General features: G+C 56.6%; 1 protein-coding gene across 1 annotated transcript in view; it reads left to right on the plus strand.

Moving 5' to 3' along the window:
• The window catches only part of PACRG (parkin coregulated), a 367,271-nt gene that overhangs the window by 244,658 nt on the left and 103,810 nt on the right, over positions 1-18,803 (plus strand). The window lies entirely within an intron of this gene.

The following is an 18,803-nucleotide window of genomic DNA, read 5'->3' on the forward strand; positions in this document are numbered from 1 at the left end:
CAAAGAACTATGAGGGCTCATTCTGAGTCAGGGTCAGTTAGCTAAAGGGCGATAAAACTTTGGGAAACAAACTCATTTTACGCTGGGTCCCTTATCATTTAAATTGAGGACATTCTTAGCAAAGCAGGTTTCGCAGGAGTTTATGCATTCTTGCTTAGGCCTGATTGCCCCGGGGAACCCGCCCTTTCCAGCACCTGGCTACCCCACCCTCCGGCATTGTTTCAGGCTTAAGTCAGGTGGGGGATGCGAGCCGCCAAGAGATTAGGAGACTTCTTGCAGACAGAATGAGGACTCAGGCTATGACACAGCCGAGGGGTGAAGGTTCATCACCCCTTTTCTACCGTCCCCTAAGTCCTTCCCTGATGGCCCCTTCAGGACCATGCCTGTCTTAAGTCACCCCTGCCCTGAGGCATCTTACCCATCATTGGCTAACCGGTCACCCGCCCGGGGCCAAGCAGGGTGAAGTGGAGGGGCCAGAGGCTGTGCCCCTGCTGAGAGGATAAGCTCTGTCTCCTTAGTGGCTTTTGGTCCCCAAGGTCTTTATACTCAACCTTAGCCACAGGGGGGTCCCAGCTTCTGAAACCAGGCAGGGTGGTTCCCGGAACTTATTAATGTCACCTTTGAAACGTGCATTAGTTCTCTGGTGGTAAAAAACCGTAAAATTACTGAATTTCTCTTTCATGTAAATAACTCTAACGTTTTGCTGTTTCCTCCACTGCGGTCTTCTCCCTACTGTTAATTCTCCCACTCTACAAACATGCAGGTCCTCTGGCATTCCCGGGAAGTCGGAGGACCCTCTGCGCCCGGGCATCTTGCTTCTGTGTCTCTCCCTCCCCGGCTTCCTCACCCACGCCTGTGTGCGCGGAACCTGTCAGTGAGCAGGAGGCGCCGTGTGCAGCCCGGGCTGCGTACCGGGAACCCCCAGGCCCGGTCTTCGCCACCATCTCCTGACCTCCGGAGAGTATCCGCTGCCCGAGGCAGCTGCCAGGCGTCCACTCCCACCCCGGGTCGTTCACCTGGATGCGTTCTGCTGGCCTCCCAAAACGGAGAGAGGGAGCCCGTCATCCGAACTGTGAATTCTTCAGCCCAATGGCATGGAAATTAATGAGCAGAGTCGTGAAACTCCCATCTGTCTCCAAGTTCTCCACTCGTAGATGTTGTATCAAGCTAAGAAACTTGCCATATGTGTAGCATATTGCGTGGCAGAAAGGAAAAATCTCTAAGTTCTTCTAGAAAATCCTGATAATTGCATGTCATGTTTTCGCCCCAGCCTGCCAGATCGCCGTGTCTTCCTGTCACGGGCGGATCAGACGGCCGCCCCTCATCCATCTCTGCCCGGCAGCTTCCCCTAACGGGGTCCCAGGCGGCCTCTGTTTGCACGAGGCGCTCCGCCTCCCGCAACAAAGGGCCGGGGACGCCTTTCAAGTCCAATCTGCTCTTCCGTGTCACCTCGCAGACGAACCTGTTTTTTCAGACGCCTCTTCAGAAACGATGCCCACGGGTTTCTCGCCCAGTGGCTTCTGTCCAGGCATCTCTAATTGCTTGGCACACAACATCCCGTTCATTTTCAACACGCCTCAGAAAACGCAGGCGACAGGAAGCCACCTCGCACGTGATTGAACCGCAGCACGCGGGCATCGACTGACTCTCGGCCGGGCCTCCAGACCGTCCATCCCTCTTCTGCACTGTCAGCCCACGGCGGGTAATCAATCCCCTCGTGAACACCCTTTCCAGGTAGCTGGATGTCCCTCACGGAGCTCGGCCTCAGCTCCCACGGCGGCCACTGGAGAGTGTCATGTCTGCCCTCATTAGCCCGTAGGGTTAGCATCTGGGTCCGGTGCCAGTTCACGCACCAAGCTCCACCCCGTTCAAGGCAGAGATTCGTAAGAGCATTTAAGATCCAAGGAACAGGGAGGACCCTGAGCATGGCCCATGGGTGCATTGCTTACTGTAGTCCATAAACACTCTTGTATCCGTGGGTGCTGAAAGGAATAAGACTTTTCCACCCACCTCCTGACTTCCAGCTGAGCTGATAATCAAATTAAGGGACAGGTTACCAGGAGAAAATCCACATGCATGAAAAGTCCAAAGACAGTGAGGCGACGTTGGGTGTGTGTGATGCTTGGGACGAAGGAGGAAAGGAGGCGGGGGAGTGGGGGTGGGCGGCTCAGGGGGAGCGGAGGGAGAGCCGCGCACGCAGGGTGGGCGGAGCCCCGCTGGGCCGCTGGGAAACGGGGGCACCCCGGGGTGCCCGGTCCAGATGCGAGGGGGCTTCCTGACTGACACTGCAGGGGGTCCTGCCCCCAGGCTCCCTTCCTGAGGCCAGTCTTTCCTCGGAAACTCTTTAAGGAAAAGGGGAAGTGAGAAAACTCTTCCTCAGTTTGTTGGGCTTTCATTGATTTCCGTTCAAAATCATCTGCGTGTCAAGTGGCAAATTTGGGGGACCCTTTCTCCCCATCCCCACATACCCTCCCATTGTGTTTTAGCACAGGACCTGCTCTAGAGTGTGCACATTATGAACATTTTTTAAATGTTTTCATTATGCAATTAATTTAAGTTTGATATATTAAGGGACAGAGCCAATGAAAAATTTCCATCACAAAGCATTATCCTGGGCACAGTATAACCCGTGTGATTTAAGTCACACAAGATCCCATGAAGAAAATGTTTTCCGGCCAAAAAGTTGTATCTCAGCTCACCCCCGCCCCCTTCTCTCTCGGGCACCCTGCTCACTGAGAGATGCGGGCAACTCTCAGAACCCACACATTCTCCGGAAAGTTCAAATGACAGCACGCCCAGCGTTTAAAGACAGGACTTCAGTTCTCAGAACGTGACGAACAAATTCGGGCGATGCCGCTTTTCTTCGCCACACGGTCACGTCCCCTCCAATTCCCCGCCTTGCTGTCCGGTTGCAGATTCGCGTGTCCTTTGTGTGTGAGCCGAGCGCTGGTGGCCGTGCAGGATGTGGAAGGGCGGGCAGTCGCAGGCCCCGAACGTGGTTTGTGCTCTCACCACCGATTCGGTCTGCCCGTGCAGTTGTCACCGAGGGCCCCCCCCGACCCCGTGTCACCGGGAGAGAGAGAACAGGCCCAGCACCGCCCCAAAGCCAGATGCGTGCGTCTCGCCGACCAGGGGGTGCGCACGGTGTTCCGGGAGAAGTGAATGAACGTCTCCAAGAGGGCATGGCCGGAAGAAAACGTCCCCGGTGTCCTGGTGAAAACTGAGTACCGCCAATGGGCTCAGCCCGGAAGGGACGGCGCCCAGCTGCGGCTGGCCCGGGAGCAGCGGTCCCAGACCACCCACCCCAAGTGGTCCCTCCCCGGTGTTTCCCCCTGGGCCCTGCTGCTCCCAGAAAACTCAGCCCCATCCTCCAGAAGACGCAGGGCCATCTGGAACCCCTGTCCCTGGGACTCCCCACTCTCAGTGGGTCACAGAATTTTAAATTTACATTTTTCCATTTTTCCCCAAGTCTCTTCTGTCCATGCCTTAGTTCAATCCCTCCCAGTTTCCGGCCTATTTCAGTAGCTTCCCCACTGGTGTTCCCGCTGGGGGCCTCCGTGGCCCCGTCCCCGCCCCGGCCCTTGACCCCCAGACTGACCGTGTCCTGGGAAGCATTCGGGCTCCCAGACCAGCCCACTGAGCTGCAGGCGTGGGAAGCCCCCCTCTCCTCTGTTACACTGGACGTGCTACACACCTGTCTCTGTGCCTCAGTTTACCTCCTATGCCAGGGGGCAATAACAGCACCTACCTCAAGGGGCTGTCGGGAGGGCTAAGCTGACCCCCGCCGTGCCCTGAGGACAGGCGCTGAGTCAGAGCTGCCCGACAGTCCCCGTGGGCACTGTGGCCAGTGCTGAGGAAGCCTCTGGGCTCACACCGCCCGCCGTCGGGCTGGCCTTCCGGCAGCTCGCTGCCCCCCTCTTTCCTGGTCTTCTCTGCCAGCAGTGTCCTCCCTCCTGTCCCCCGCCCCCCCCGTTGTACTTCAAGGTCAAGTCAAAGGCCGCTTCTTCAGGGATTGTTCTGCCCCCCGAGGGGGGAACCAGCCACGTTATTTGTTTCCTCTGTGCCCCCCCCCCCCGCCCCAGCACGTGGGGCCTGGCTGGGACCCAGCACATCTGACCAGCAGTGTCCCGGCTGCCGCAGCGTGGGGGCCTCCTCGCTGTTGGGCCCTGGACTCCTCTGTCCTCAGATCCCCTAGCTCAGCAAAAGGCGTGCAGCGGGGTAAATAAATATGGGCTGAACTAGAACATTTTAATTATAAATTTAATAGAAATCATAAGGATAGTTTTTAGGGCAAAGGAGAATTGTTTTTGTGCTGGGTTTGATTCGATCATTATTGGTTCAGGGGGCTTGCCCCACCCTGAAATTTTAAAATCCAATTTCAGATAGTCTCTTAAAATAATGCTTTTAAAAGAGAAATCTCCGATTTGGTATTTGGCCACACCACATTGTTTTATTTTCTGTGTGCGAACCTAAGGAAATGATACACGAATAGTTTAAATTCCTGCCATCCCACAAAAGACACGAACACTGAAAGATGCTCAATTGTTTTAACATCGCTGCAATTTGATAAATATTTTGGATGCTTATTTGCGAAAGAAATATAAAGCATCTTTATTTCAAAGACTTGTTTGGCAGAGCCGAAGCCACGCCATTCTCCCGCACTAGAATGAAACATTTGTGGTGCTGGGTTTTCTTGCTGTTGTTGTCTTAATTCCTTGCTCTTTAGGCTGTTGTTTAAATCTTATGTTTTTTTAATGTGTTGCCGAGGAGAAAATGTGTCAGAGAATTCCACGGTGTGGGATGGTATGCCGCACCACCCCCCCTCCCCTCCCACGCGCATAACAAAGTCCGCATATGTTCAAAGCCTCGCCCACAGGGCTCTGTGCCAGGCCTGGAGAGACAGCCCCTCACCGAACAAATGAGCCTGCGGAGGACATGCTTTTCCCCGGTGTTCCTGCAAACTGGCGTGGGTCCGCCCTGCCGTGCGTAGGACTTCAGAGAGGCACCATCTTATTCGTCCTAAGTAGGAAACCGTACGAGAAGTGTGGCTTGTTTATCCCAGAGGCAATTCCTTCCCCTTTGTTTTAAATCAGTGCCAGGCCCCGGCTGGGCGTGCCAGTGGGTTGGAGTGTCGTCCGGTGCACCAAAATGTCGAGGGTTCGATTCCCGGTCAAGGAACATTCCTAGGTTGCGTGTTCGATCTCCGGTTGGGGTGCATATAGGAACCAAGGAATCAATGCTTCTCTCTCCCCCTCTGTCTCCGACTCTCTCTAAAATCAATAAATACATATTTTAAATTTCTTAAACATAAGTTTACTAATTAATACATCAATATCAGTAAGCATGAATTCAGTCACATAAGTGACTTGACTTTGAAAATGACGAATAAAATTTGAGCTTACCCACTGAAATGTGTACATGGATCCAAGGAAAGTGATACGCCTAAACTTAATTTTTTAATCGAACTTAAATAGTATCAAAACTATACTTCCAAGTGAATATGAAACAAAATCAATGTTAGAAATTTACCGATATGTTACATAATAATAATATTCTTCCCCATAAGTAGTTAAAAGGTTGTATTTATACTTTTGAACCCTTACCATCTGCCCCTAAAAACTTCTGAAATGCACGGTCTTCCTCTACACTTGGATTCTGGTTGGTTTGGTGCGGTGCCAGCTGCCGGTCACAAGTGCCGCTCCCGAGGCCGCTGTCCCGCCGTGAGCAGGACGCCCCGCCGAGGGCCCGCGGGGGACGGAGGGGGGCTCGCCAGCATCGGAGGTTTCGGCCACCACTGATGATGCTTCTCAATCACCTGCTTTAGTTAAGTGAAACAGTCACCATAAATTTAAGCTGACGAAGTGTTCAGGTATTATTTCCTCTTTCTCTAGTTCAAGAAAAGAGGAAATAACGTTTTGCGACAGTGAGCGGCTGTTCGTGAAAGCCGATGCCCTTGTGGTTTCCGCGTCTCCGTTCCGGGGAGTGGGGGACAGACCCTCCCCGAGGCCCCCCCGCACCCGCACGCAGGGTCGCAGGGCCGCAGGGTCGCTGGGGGGCGCGCCGGAGCTCACGTCCCACGTTCCTCGGAGCCAGGCGCGCGCTCAGGATGCCGAGCGTGCAGGTCCCTGGGCTGCTTGCTGCACGCCCAGGTCCCTCCAAAACACGTGGAAGTCCCCGTCTCCACTTCGCACCGCGGAGGCTAAGGCAAAACCAGCACGTTTTGTCCCGCTGTCGAAGTTCTTCCGGTCAAATTAACAGAGACAGACAAACAGGAGAAACTCAAATGATTGTACCTGTGCCTGGGGAATTCACAGGGCACGAAAATTAGAAAGACAACCTGACAACGTTGTACTATTTATATAACAGTTTGGATGAAGGAGAAAAGGAGGGGGCGGTTGGGGCCCTAGATCTCAGACCTGAGAGTGGGCGACGCACGGGTAGCGGAGGGAGAGCGGCGCACACAGGGCGGGCGGAGCCCTGCTGGGCCGCTGGGAAACCAGGGCGCCCGGGGTGCTGGGTGAACAGGCCCCTGCCCGAAGTCCCCCTGCCGACCACCCTGAATTCAGAGTGGGCGAAGGCCACACCCCACGGCTCCCTTCCTGGAGCAGGTTTCTCTGTTGGAGCCTCTTGGGCAGGACAGGAGGGTGTCCAAAGCATCTTTCTGAGTCTTCTGTTTCTTAATAACCAGCGTAAAATCAGTACCCCTAAGGGCAGCTGTCGGGTGGAAAAACTTGGGTTCCCTTCCATGCCCGCTGGACCAGAACAGGGCCTGCAGAACTCACGAAAGACCCTGACCGTGGCTGCGGGCGCACAGCATTCACGATTCCTTCTGGAGCTCCCCTCTCCCCGCTCTCCCCGTGTCAGGAGCCCCCAGGGTGGGCGTCAGGACGACAGACACCGATGCCCCAGCCCGGCAGCACACCCAGCAGCGCACTGTGGCGTAGGAAGGGGTCGAATGCCATTTCTAATTGCCTGACCTTGGCAGCATGACGTGGGACAGCTCCCCTTTGTATCTCTGTGTCATCTATGACACCCCTAAACTGTGCATTCAGGGCAGAGGTCACAGTCTCCTTCATAGCACCTGCCGCAGCGTCCTCCCCGCACCCCCACCCCACTCGGGGACCCCAGTGAGTTCCAGAAGGGAAGGGGCTGGTCCGGAAGTGCCCTCGGCTGCTCCGGAGCAGAGCCAGCCTCTCGCAGTCTCGCGAGCTATTATGAGTCTCGACGAGATCATTAGGGGGCAATAAAGGAAAATGGGAACCATTTGCAATATGTGTGGACACATTTCCATATAGAATATTTTCTTTTTGTATTTAAATGTCGGGGAGAAACTTTCTATGATGAGAGAAGGTTGATTTTTATTATTTTAATCCTCAGATGGAAACTCCTCCTCTAAGAACAGAGGTATAGGCAGGCATTTTTCTTCTTGATCAGCACCACAGCTGATATTGACGGCTTTGCATTTTCAACCCGAGAGATGAACACTTCCCTTATAAAGTGATGGTCCCCCCCCGCCGCCCCTGGCAAAAGGGGACAGGAAGCCAGGACACCTAGGGTTCCCACCTATGCATTTTCAGTGTCTTTGCATCTGCAAACAATTCAGTTGGAAGGTTTGTTTCACATGTACTTTTATTAGAATACTACTTTTTAGCCCCAGTTGGCGTAGCTCAGTGGATAGAGTGCGGGCTGCGAACCAAAGGGTTGCGAGTTCGATTCCCAGTCAGGGCACATGCCTGGGTCACCACCACGTCCCCGGTGGTGGGCGTGCGAAAGGCAAACACACATGGATGTTTCTCTCTCTCCCTCCCTTCCCCTCTTAAAAAAAAAAAAAGAACCGTGCTTTCAGAATTGCTTTCCAATGTATTTGGCGTGAAATTTTAGGTAATATATTTTAAAAATACAAACACAAGTCATTTTATCAGTTTCCAGTGTAAACATGTGAATTCTTAGAGTTTCTAAAAGGGAATTTTTTACATCAGTTTGGAGCCTGTGTCGCTGGACAGGGCGAAGCACCCAAAATGCCGCAGGTGAACCGGGTGGGGGGCCCAGTCCGACACCCCGGGGGTCAACAGAGGGAGCGCGGACCCCGTGTTGGGCGGTGACCCTATCGGCACAGAATATACACAAAACCCGCAGGACTGGACGTGGGGGGAGATGAAGGGGCCCTGGCAAGTGAAAACCCAGGGCCGTCGGGGAACCAGCCAGCTGCTCTGTGAGCCAGCAGCGCGGACTCGCCATTGGACGCGAGGGGCGTGGGGCCGCCGGGCAGCAGAGGGCTCCGCAGGGTGAACGTGGTCTGGAAAGAGAGAAATGACCTCCAGCAACGGTCGGAAACCGAAGATGCCCACGGGGACGCATCTCTGGGGAAGGCGGGCGCTCGCAAGGGCCCGTGGGAAGACCCTTTCGGCTCTTCTCCTCCCGCAGCGGGGCCTCCCGGGACCCGGGGGGTTGCGCAAGAGCTGTGTCTTCAGCCTCGGCTCTGGGACCCCGGGGGTCAGTGACCCCTGAAGGGCGGTGCCCTGAACAAGCACCCGCACGGCCACGGTGGACCCAAGCGTACAGATGCGGAAGCCGCAGGAGCCCAAGGTCAAGCGGAAAGGTCAGGCGGCGAACAGGACGAATGTCTCGTGTCGTTAGGAAAGGCTCTTGCAGGAGCTCTGTGGCCCCTTGCTCTCCAGCACCACCGCAGAGATGGCGAGGGAATTGGTGGGCACCTGCACACTGGGGTTAGAGATGAAAAGGACCCCTCTGACCGCCCGGGCGGCTCTGACAGCCCATCCCGAAAGGGACGGGCCCTCCCTCATGGGCAGCACAGAACGCCACAGAGAGCGACTCCTGGAGAAGCCTTCCCCTCCGCTGCTGAGGCAGGCGAAAGGGTCCTACGTCTGCAGAGGAACAGAGGGGTTCAGTGAGCCCCGCCAGTCCGCCGGAAATCACTGTGCCTGGATACTACTTCTGGGGTACTGCGTCTCAGCTCCCGCCGCCCCTCTCCCTCCGGACAGCCGGCTGGGCTTTGGAATCAGCGTCACCCACAGGCTCAAGACCCCGACTTCCAGTTCCGAATCTCCCCCTGAGGCACGTGGTTCTGTGTCAAACCACGTGTCTTCCCCAGAGTCTCATAGGGGCGCCCACTCAATCTGTCTAGGCCCACCTCTCCTTGTCCCCTCACCCGCCCCCCGCTCCTCCCCCTCCAACCGCCTTCCCTGTCTGCCCGGCCACCAGATGAACCTGGGAGTACCCCCACCCCACTCTCTCTCTCTCTCTCTCTCTCTCCCCACTAGCCCTCGGTTCCTAGCCAGGCTGACCCCAGGTCTGCCCTGTGCTGCCCCCTCGCTGTGCCGTGGCCGGCGAATCCCCTCCTCTCCTTCGCTGTGCCCTGGCTCAGACTGAGGACTCATCCCCTCCAGACCCCCGGTGGCAGTTCCTGTGGCCACTGTGACAGACTGACAGCGTCCGTGGCCTCCAACGGCACCACGTGTGACCACCCTGCAGCTCCGGAGTCCAGGGCCCAGCACCGGTCTCCCCGGGCGAGCGCCGAGGGTTTGGCAGAGCCGGGCTCCTTTCTGGCTGCCGGGGAGGACTCGTCTCCCTCCCCGGTCGGGCGCCCACTTCCCGGCACCGGGTCACTCCCTCCCTCTCCGAGGCCGGCAACACTGCTCCGTCACTGCTTCTGTTTTGGGGGCCACGGCGATCACGTCAGACCCCTCCCCAGACTACCCACGATCTCGTCTCCCCAGGGCCAGGTCGTCAAGTGAGCACCTGCGCAGAGCGCCCGTGGCCTGTCACGTGACACGCCCACGATTTCCGGGAATCAGGACGTGGGCGTCTTCAGGGGGCGGGGCAGGGCTTGGCCCACCCCTCCGCGACCGCACCGGTCTTTCCAAAACCCACATCCCTCCCCGTGCGTAATTACTAACGACCGACCGACCGTCTGTGAGATGAAATCCTAACTTCCCAGTCGGCCATGTGATGTTGTCCATCTCTGTGTCCCGCACCCGGCGGCCCTCACATCCCAGTAACCAGGTTGTGAGGCTCGGTCCCTCTGAGCCTTTGCTACACTCCCCCCCACCCCCCCCACCCAGCTCCCAGGAACCTCCCAAGGCCGTCCGGGCCCTCCCCTCCCGGGGAGAGCCGCAGGCTGCCTCGCTGGGGTGGTGCCGGCCCCTCCCTTCTCTCCCCTCACCTCTGCCACGTCGTCCCTTCCCCGCTGAGCCTGGAAACCCCCGTGGGTGGAAGGCGGGGCCGTGGGTGGTCTGACTCACTGCCCCGCCCCCATTCGCACGGAGCGTCCTGCTGCAGGCCCGCACGTCCCCGCCGATGGTGTTCCCGTGTGTTTCCAGGCGAGGAGGAGAGATGCCCAGTGGACGGAAGTCGTTCTCTCTCAGAATTCAAAAAGCCAAGGGCACGGTCTAACTTTCCACTCTCCGCCACCACCGGTCCATCAAATGGAACCGCCAGCACTTGGTTGAAAGAGCCCATTGCCCCTCGAGGTCTGTTCCCCGTGGTTTCGGTGGCTCTTCCCCGGCCAGCCCTTCCTGAGTGTGCAGTGCACCTGGGAAAATCGTCACCGGACCAAAAACACACGCGGGAGAACTGACTCGCCAGGTGACCACTCGTGAATGTGGACAACCCGGAGGACTTTGGCCTTGGCGTCTGTGCCAGGGCCCAGAACTGTACGGCAGAGATGGGCAGGTCTTGGCTGGGGACGGCGAACCCCGCATCTGTGGGCTCCCCGGCAGCCCCGTGTGGGTAACACCGCTCCCCTTCCCCACGGGGACCGGGGGAGGTAGTGAGATCCATACCCTCCGTCTCCCGGAGGAGAAAGCAGCAGCTCCGAGAGGCGGGAGTTCTCCACGTCCTCCCGCAGGTGGAGGAGCCCAGAGGGACCTCAGCCTGAGCCTTTCTGTCCCTGGGAAAAAGGAAGCTGCCCACGGGGTTAGGGCCTGCGTCTGCAGGGAGCGGCCACCTTCGTTCGGGTTCGGGCCGGGGAGGTAGTGAGTCCAGCTTGCGTGGAGAACCACAGTAAAGACAGCACGGCGAGGGGGGGAGGAGAGACCCCGTCAGTACCCTGTTCAAGCACGCCCGGCTGAGCAGAACCGTGTGCCTCCCTTCACCCTCCATTACCCCCACCTTAGGGCGGGGACGAGCTCTCGGAGCCGGTGAACCCTGGAAGATCAGAGGCTCCATTTCATGCAAATAGCCAGGAGCAATCAAACCTGGGAGAGAGGCGTGGAGAATATCAATCACAGCAGAGTGTGCACCTTTGAAAGGTACAATAAACCAGGCTGTCGTTCAGAATGAAACTCGCGGCAATGACAGCTTCAAACTTTGTGTTTTCGATGATTGTGTACACGGGAAGAGATAAGGGTGAAACGGAGCCCCGAATCCCATTACTCACGTACCGCATCACAGTCTTCAGATGGCTTAATATTCACCTTTGAATTGCAACTGATTCCAAGGTCACGTGGCACATTCCAGCGGACCAAGCCCCTCTGGACCCCGAGGCCGCCGCAGCCGTGGGGCCCGGAAGCTGCTGGAATTCCACGTAGGGAGCGCTCTCAAGCCAAACAGACGTGGGTCCTTCGGTTTCAGACACCCGCTCTGCGGTCACAGCAGAGGGATCCGGTGATTCACCGCGCTGCCGTGTTCCCCGGGGGGTCAGCCTGAGAATCCGAGTCCACACCCTTCCTGACCAGCCCATTGCCGTCCTGCGCAGAGGCGGGGCCCACTCCCTCGAGCAGAAGCCGCTTTCAAAGGCGAGCGCACGGACTCGGACGGGACAGAGAGCCCGTGCACTCCGATGACCCGCTCGCCGCCTGCGTGGCCTTGGGTGGCTCCGTCAACTCCCGTGGACTCGTTCGGTCGCTGCCTTCGGTTGCTGCGCGTGATCACTATTTTTAAAGACTTTAAATGTTGCATCGCTCTGGCATTTGGCGAGGGTTTAAAAATGTCACTATTATTTTTAGCTAAAACAAAGGACATTGGTCTCCTCTTAGGGAAAGGTTATTCTGCCCTTATTAGAATCGCGTTCACACAGTGTCTTTAAAAACCAGAGCGGCCCAGTGCTGGCCGTCTGGCGGAAAGAGCCCTGGACGGGGGCCCACGTCGGAGGCTTCCGTCCCGACGGCACACCCCCGTGTCCTGGTTCTTCCTCGCTGCCGTCTGAAGGGTCCCCTGCGACAAGCACGCTCCTCGGGTCTCCCCACGAGCTCTCTCACCGACACTTGCATGGCCCTGCACGACCTGCATCAGATGACTTAGATCTTCTGGGCGCCCCGTCTGCAAAATCCGAGTGTCAAGCACTCTCACTGGCCACGTTAGCAATCGGGCCCTAAAAGGACTCTTGTGATGGATTACTTTTTCCTTCTACGTGAACTTCAGAGCCCACGATCCCAGAGTTTTCATGCCATTATCCGTCCCCGCCCCTCCTGCTCCAGTGGCCTGGGTCCTCGTTATGCTCTGGTTACTGTGACCTCCTCCACCTTCTTCCCCAGAGACCTTCCCCCTTCCACCCTGCACCCTCTGCGCCAGCCCTTCTGCCAGAGGGCCGGGCTCTCTCCCCTGCAGGCTGCGGCCTGACCCGAGCCCCGGCTCCACTGGGGTTCACGTCCGTCGGCCGGGCTGCGTTGCGTGTCTGCGAACGTGTCAGAGCGCTAAGAGGCCCAAGGGGAAGGACTCGCTCTGCGTTTTCTGTGCTCCGCCGTGTCTCGGGTGTGGATTCACTTCCGTTGCCTGTGTATGGTGGACACCATCGTGTGACTTCTTAATTTTGACCGAGTGAGTGCTTCCAGAAAAACTTAATAAATGTGACGCAGCCATTTTCATCAGGAAACAATCGTGAAAATGTATTTTTTTGAGTAGCAAAACATCCATCGACTTCAGTGCTGCCGCCAGACCTGCTGTGCCCGATTCCGCATGTTCTCTGCGCCTCAGGTGTCTCGTCAAACGCAGTCGACATCCGGGATATTCAAGTCACCGCAGTTAACGCAGATATGTTTGTGTGACTTCCCACGCGGCGCCTCGCGAGTCAGCGAGACTTAAAATAACGCAGGGCCGACCTGCAGGTGAATCATTACTTTTCTCCTTTTCACGTACCATCCTCCCTGAAATACACCGGAGCGTTCGTCAGTATCGTGACTTTCGCCCCGAACTTGGGTCCGATGGCTGCTTCCCAGCAGTTCCCAGTGCCGTGTGCCCAGCGCTGATGTCATGGTAGGGACGTGAGGCATTTTTGTAATTAAGGTAAGCAGCTAATTTTTGCCCCCACAATTCCATTTTCTTTCCAGTTTTCCAACCCCAATTCAGAATTACTGGCCCTGAAATCTGCTGAGGAGAAGAAACGCACTCAGCTCGATTTCCCGCTTCCACTCGCTGAAGAGAACAGGACCCTCCATCCCTGGAGGGGTTCCCGCTGCCCCCCCAGCCCTCCCCGCCTCCCCACCTCCCGTAGTGAGCCCTTCGTACCTTGGGGAGCCTGCTGGGTTTGCTCTAAACGGTCCCTTCTTTACTCATCAGCATCTCCCGCGGGGATGAGTTAGGTGAGGCGCAGATTTCCTATGTGCCCAGGGCTGGGGGAGGAGGGCCAGGCCCAGGACCCCAGCCTGCGGGAGGCCCGCCCCTGCCCCTGCCCGTCCAGGTCATCACAGCCCGGGGTTTCCGGTCCTTCCGGAGGCCGGTTCTCGCTCAGCCGACTCTCCCGTGTCAACCTGACCCTCGAGTCAGAATCTTCCTCAGGGAAGCTGATTTCTTCGTTCCCCGGGAGGGGCCGAGTTAGCATTCTTCTCCATAAAAGCCTTATTTAGAGTATTCCTTTTCGCAAGGAAACGGCTATACTGCTTCTTATTTCTTAGATTGTCTTTCTCTACCCCGGGTCAGTGCAACGCCTTGGAGAACACGCCGTATCGGGGCACCCAGATCTGCTCATTCCCCCAAAGACAGAGCGGACGCCTCCATGTGGCTCCGCGCCTCGGTCCGGCTACTTTCCGGATGAGCGCTAAGGTTATGTTAAGGACCTTGCTGTTGAGAACAGTGTTACAGCATGTATTTCGCATGGGTGCGTCGTGCTTCTGGGCACTCACGCGAATGCATCTGAAAATACGTGCCGAAGAACAGGGCACGCATATTTATTTCGCTTTAGTCGACGTCGACCCTCACCCCTCTGAGCCTCTGGGAGTCGGACAGGCTGGTCGTCAAAGTCTAGGTCTTCTGAAGTCTGCATGTCGCCTCTGGGTGTGCTCTGGCATCCGGGCCGGGGGTGAGTTTGTCCCGGGACGTGGTGGGTCGATGGCTCATACCGCACGGCACCCGGGGGCAATGGCTATGAGATGGTGGACCTCGGAAACGCAGGGGTGACTTGTTTAAGTTTTAGGAAGGGGTCCAAATTGTAGACATTGATTAAGATTGTTTGGTTCAGCCATTACAGTAATATCTTTTCACAGGGATGAGCATGAAACTTTGCATGTCCATTTCCAAGTGGGACAGACTAGATGCATACCTCCCAAAGAGCCTGTTGCCCTAAGGACCAAATACAGCCACTGAGGAGCGATGCAGAACCTCATCCACAGTCAACACCCCTCGGGCAGCTCTCGGCCAGGGTGTGCCGGAGTCCCAGGGCAGGGCCGTGCCAGAGGGGAGAGCCAGGAGCAACCAGGGAGCCCAGGGGGCCAGGAGAGCAAGGTCTGGACAGGTGGCCATCCACAGCGGGCAGGTGGCCATCCACTCTGCCAACGGGGGTGCAGCCAGGGAGAAGCAGCAGGTGACTCGGAAGCCAGGCGTCATTCTCAGCATGGGTCCGGCTGCAGTGGGGCCCCGGAGGACCACTGTCCTCAGTCCTGGCTGGACACCGAAGTCGCACGGGAAGTTTGACAGCCCTGAGGCTGATCGGCACGCCCACTTGTTCTGCAGTGGCCCCCGGCCCCTCAGGTGCTTCCGCACACTCTGAGTGACCTGTGTCCCTGGCACAGCCTTTTCCACTTTCACTAGCCGCCTCCCATCTCTTCCTCTCCTCCTCTACCTGGTCCGGCCAGGGCGAGCCCCCAAAGGGGCCCACGCAGGTTCCAGAGCGCTGGCCTGTGTGACCTGCCCCGACCTCCTGGCCCCACAGCGATCGGTCTGGGCTCAGCCTGGGCGTGGGCGCCTTTTAAAGCTTCCCAAGTGGGAGCCATGCGCAGCCAGGGACAACTGCAGGAGGACCGCGCGGCCCCCAGAGCTGGTGGGAGCCAGCCAAAGTCAAGGTCCCAGCAGAGCGAGACATAGGGATCTCCTGCCCGTCCCAGCGGCGAGGCTGGGGTGACAGCAGAGCGACGGAGATGGGAGGCCATTCTCAGGGACTCGGTCAGCGCAGCAGGCCCAGGAAGGGCAGCTCAGGGCCGGGGCCACCGGGGCTGCTGTGGGGCCCAGGAGGGGCCATGGTCCAGGAGAGGAACGCAGGTCCCATCAGCTCGGCCCGCTCACGCGACTCTGTTCTGACCACGTTTCCTTAGGAAGTGAGAATGAGGGCGGCCGGCAGCCCGGGTGGGGGAGGGCACGGACTCCAGCAGGGCGGGGCCCCGGGAGTCAGGGTCTGACCTCCTCCCTGGGGAATAAGCGAGCGTTTCCTGTGGCCACAGTTCTGTGTGTGATGAGCACCGCTGCCCCCCCCCCCCGTGGGGCTACATTTGTGACCCTTCCCACACCCACTTGCCAATTCAGCCAGGTCTCATCAACTCCATTTTTAAGCCGGATAAAAATGCTGAGGACTTTAATAGTAACAATAGCATTGTCCGTATTTCTGCATGATTTAATTCTTGTGCCTAGCTTTATCATTGCATTTTATAAGTTCAGAAATTGTCCATGAGTAATGTTAAGAAGTTTTTAGCAGCATAGTAAGCATTGAAATCTATAAAAGAGTCTATCGCAAAATAGATTTATGCCTTCTTTTATTTCTTCCAGGATGAGTAATAACTCTTATTGTGTAATACGAAGCTAAACAAATAATTGCAAAGATGAATCTTCAAAGGCAGACAGGATTTATTGGTCTGGATTATTGTTTTAAATTTATTAACACCATATTTTAGAGGTAAATGGATATCGTTTTATTTTTTAAGTTGTCATGATTTAAAGAGCCACCTCAGATAGTAGATACTGCTTAAATATACATTATTTCAGATTTTCATTTCTTATTTTTCTGTTTTCATACCTAATTGTGAAACTGTGTTTTCATACATAATTGTGAAATTGTGTTTTTATATGTAATTGTGAAATGTCATACCTAATTGTGAAATTTCATGCCTAATTGTGAAATTCAAAATTGTGAAAATGTTTCATGTTCATTTCTGAAGTCTGACAAGGGAAGACTTGAAATATTTATTTCTGAAAAACTCCGAGGCCGTGTCGAGAAGAATGACTGGGAGGTAAAACTGGGTCGCAGCGAGAAGCACAATAGTATTTGTTTCCGTTCCCGTCCGTTCTGCCGTGACCCCAGCCCTCCCCAGATCCCTCCAAACATTTGAATCGCAGGTGTTTCCAACCCCCTTTCAGCTTTCTTCGGCTCCTACCAACCTTTTCCTCCCCTGCTACACCCAACGGGAGAATGTCCTTCAAATCAGCCCGTGCAGCCACCCCAGCCCTTCCCACACTGTCCATGGTTACTGTACCAAGGCCCTAAGTGGCGACCCAGGACCCACCGGCCCAAGGGGCAGTTCTCTCCTGGGTCTGGGTAAGATCCACCATGACTTCCGGTCCAGCCCCCACATCCAGGTCATCCCGCATGGGCTCCGGGGTGCTGGCTAGCGGTCCCCATGGCCACCCCTTGCTTACACTGCCAGGAGAGAAGGCGAAGCTGCCCTCCACGCTCTTGCAGCCTCGAATCATGATGGGGGTCCTGGGAGCCAGGTCGCACAGCCATCAGAGCCCCCCACACTGTGGTGCTCCGGCCTGTCTCCACTCTCAGCCAGTGGGCCCCGCGCACTGGATCGTAAAACCTTGCTGAGCTGGACACCCTGCCTTCCTCAGAGGCAGAAACCTAGACTCCACTCCCCCGTGTTGGTGTTAGTGGAACAGCCTTAGCCCAGCCACCGTCATTCTAAGGCCCACGGTGTTGGCCCTAGAAGTTGACCCTGTCCTTGTAGAGCAGCTGTGGGTTTTTGACAAGATAATACAAGGTCTGGTAATGGGCGGATGGATGGAGGGAGGGAGGGGTGGAGGGAGGGGTAGGCAGCTGGGTAGATGGAGAGAAGGATGGATGGGTAGATGGATGGATAGGTGGGTGGATGGAGGGATGGACACCCGCTATAAAGTACTAACAAGGGTTTACTAGTGTGGTCTTAACAAAAACTCGATGCCAAAAGCATGTCTGAAGCATTTCCTAAGTGCCTGGCATGCACGCCAGGTTCTGTAGAAGCGAAAAGACGTCCTTTCTCTCCCCAGGGGTGGGCATGGGTGGCGAGCGCTACAGGCCACCCACAAAAAGGGAGGGAAGCAGCTCCGTCCGTTCCCGATGAGGGTCTTGGAACGGTCTGGTGGAGGAACGCCCCAGCGAGCGCTGACGGACTCTTGAGACGAAGATGAGATGCACTCTAGGTGGAGGGACAGGATGGGCAAAGGCACGGAAACGGGGAGACTGTGACGCCTGAGCAGGGACGAGCCACATTTGGTGGCCCGGAGGGCAGGCAGAGACTGCGCGCAGGAGCAGAGGGCGCCACGGCCTCGAAGACAGAGGCTCGGCCGGGACCCGGTGACCAGCGAGCCCGGTGCACCAACATTCACACCAGAAGTCAGTGAGGCAAACGGACAGAGTGGCCTCTTCAGCCACCTGGCGCTCACTGTCGTTGCCCAGGGGTGCTGGGCCCTGGGAGGAGGGCACAGCCCCGCCCCCCCCGGGGGACGGCTGCGTCGTGGACCTGGCAGCAGACCCCTCCCCACCACGGTGCTGCTGTGGCCACCAGCCGGGGAGTGGTGGTGGCGTGGGGGGGGTGGTGTGCAGCAGCGGACACTGGGAAGGGATGGCTGGCAGGCCCGGGGAGGCCTGGGCGCTCCTCAGGGCAGCGGAGGGGAGACGGGGGAGAAGCAGATGAATGCATGAAGGGCGTCACCACCTGTGCCACTGAGCTACACGCACCATGTGTGTCATTCGAATACAATCCAGTTTCCCATCCGAGGTGTTCACGGGCGTTGCCAATGAGCTCCCTTAATTCCATCCAAATACAAACTGAACCTGAGACGAGGGCATCCGTTCAGGCAGCGCTGAAGCCATATGGCCTGGCCGCCGTGGGCTGCAGAAGGTTCCTGGCGGTGCCGGTGGGTCCCCGGCCCCTCACACAGCGGGTTCGGGCTCACTCCCGCCCCGCCTGGCGACGCGCCGCCGACCGCGTGCGCTCCCCGCCGGCTGCCGGGTCTGTGCCGCACGCCCGGCGCGACCGCGACCGCAAAATGTAGATGAGAACCAACTCTTCATTCCCACGGCGGCGAGAGGACTGTTTTGTTAATTGGTGCATCGACGTCCCAAGAACTGCCTCCTGTGCCAAGTTATTAGGAATGAGTAGACGAGGGGCAAATTAAACTTCGAATCACCTGTTCCTCTGGGCAAAATACATAAACCAAATTGACTGCAACCAAATGTCATATTATTTACACGGCGCGCACAATTTATTTCCCCCCAAATGTGCTCGGCAAAAAAAAATCTGAATTTGCTCTTAAGCGTATAATGGATCCCACTTAATAGTGACGCTTTCTGCGTGCCCTTCTCTCTATAATTAAATCATATGGGGAAATGTCACAAAGCAAAATAAAATGTATTTATTTCAGCCATATCTTCCCACAGCATG

This window comes from Phyllostomus hastatus, unplaced genomic scaffold (assembly GCF_019186645.2).
Source record: "Phyllostomus hastatus isolate PE091 unplaced genomic scaffold, TTU_PhHast_1.1 phas_contig_40, whole genome shotgun sequence".
Classification (NCBI taxonomy): Eukaryota; Metazoa; Chordata; class Mammalia; order Chiroptera; family Phyllostomidae; genus Phyllostomus; species Phyllostomus hastatus.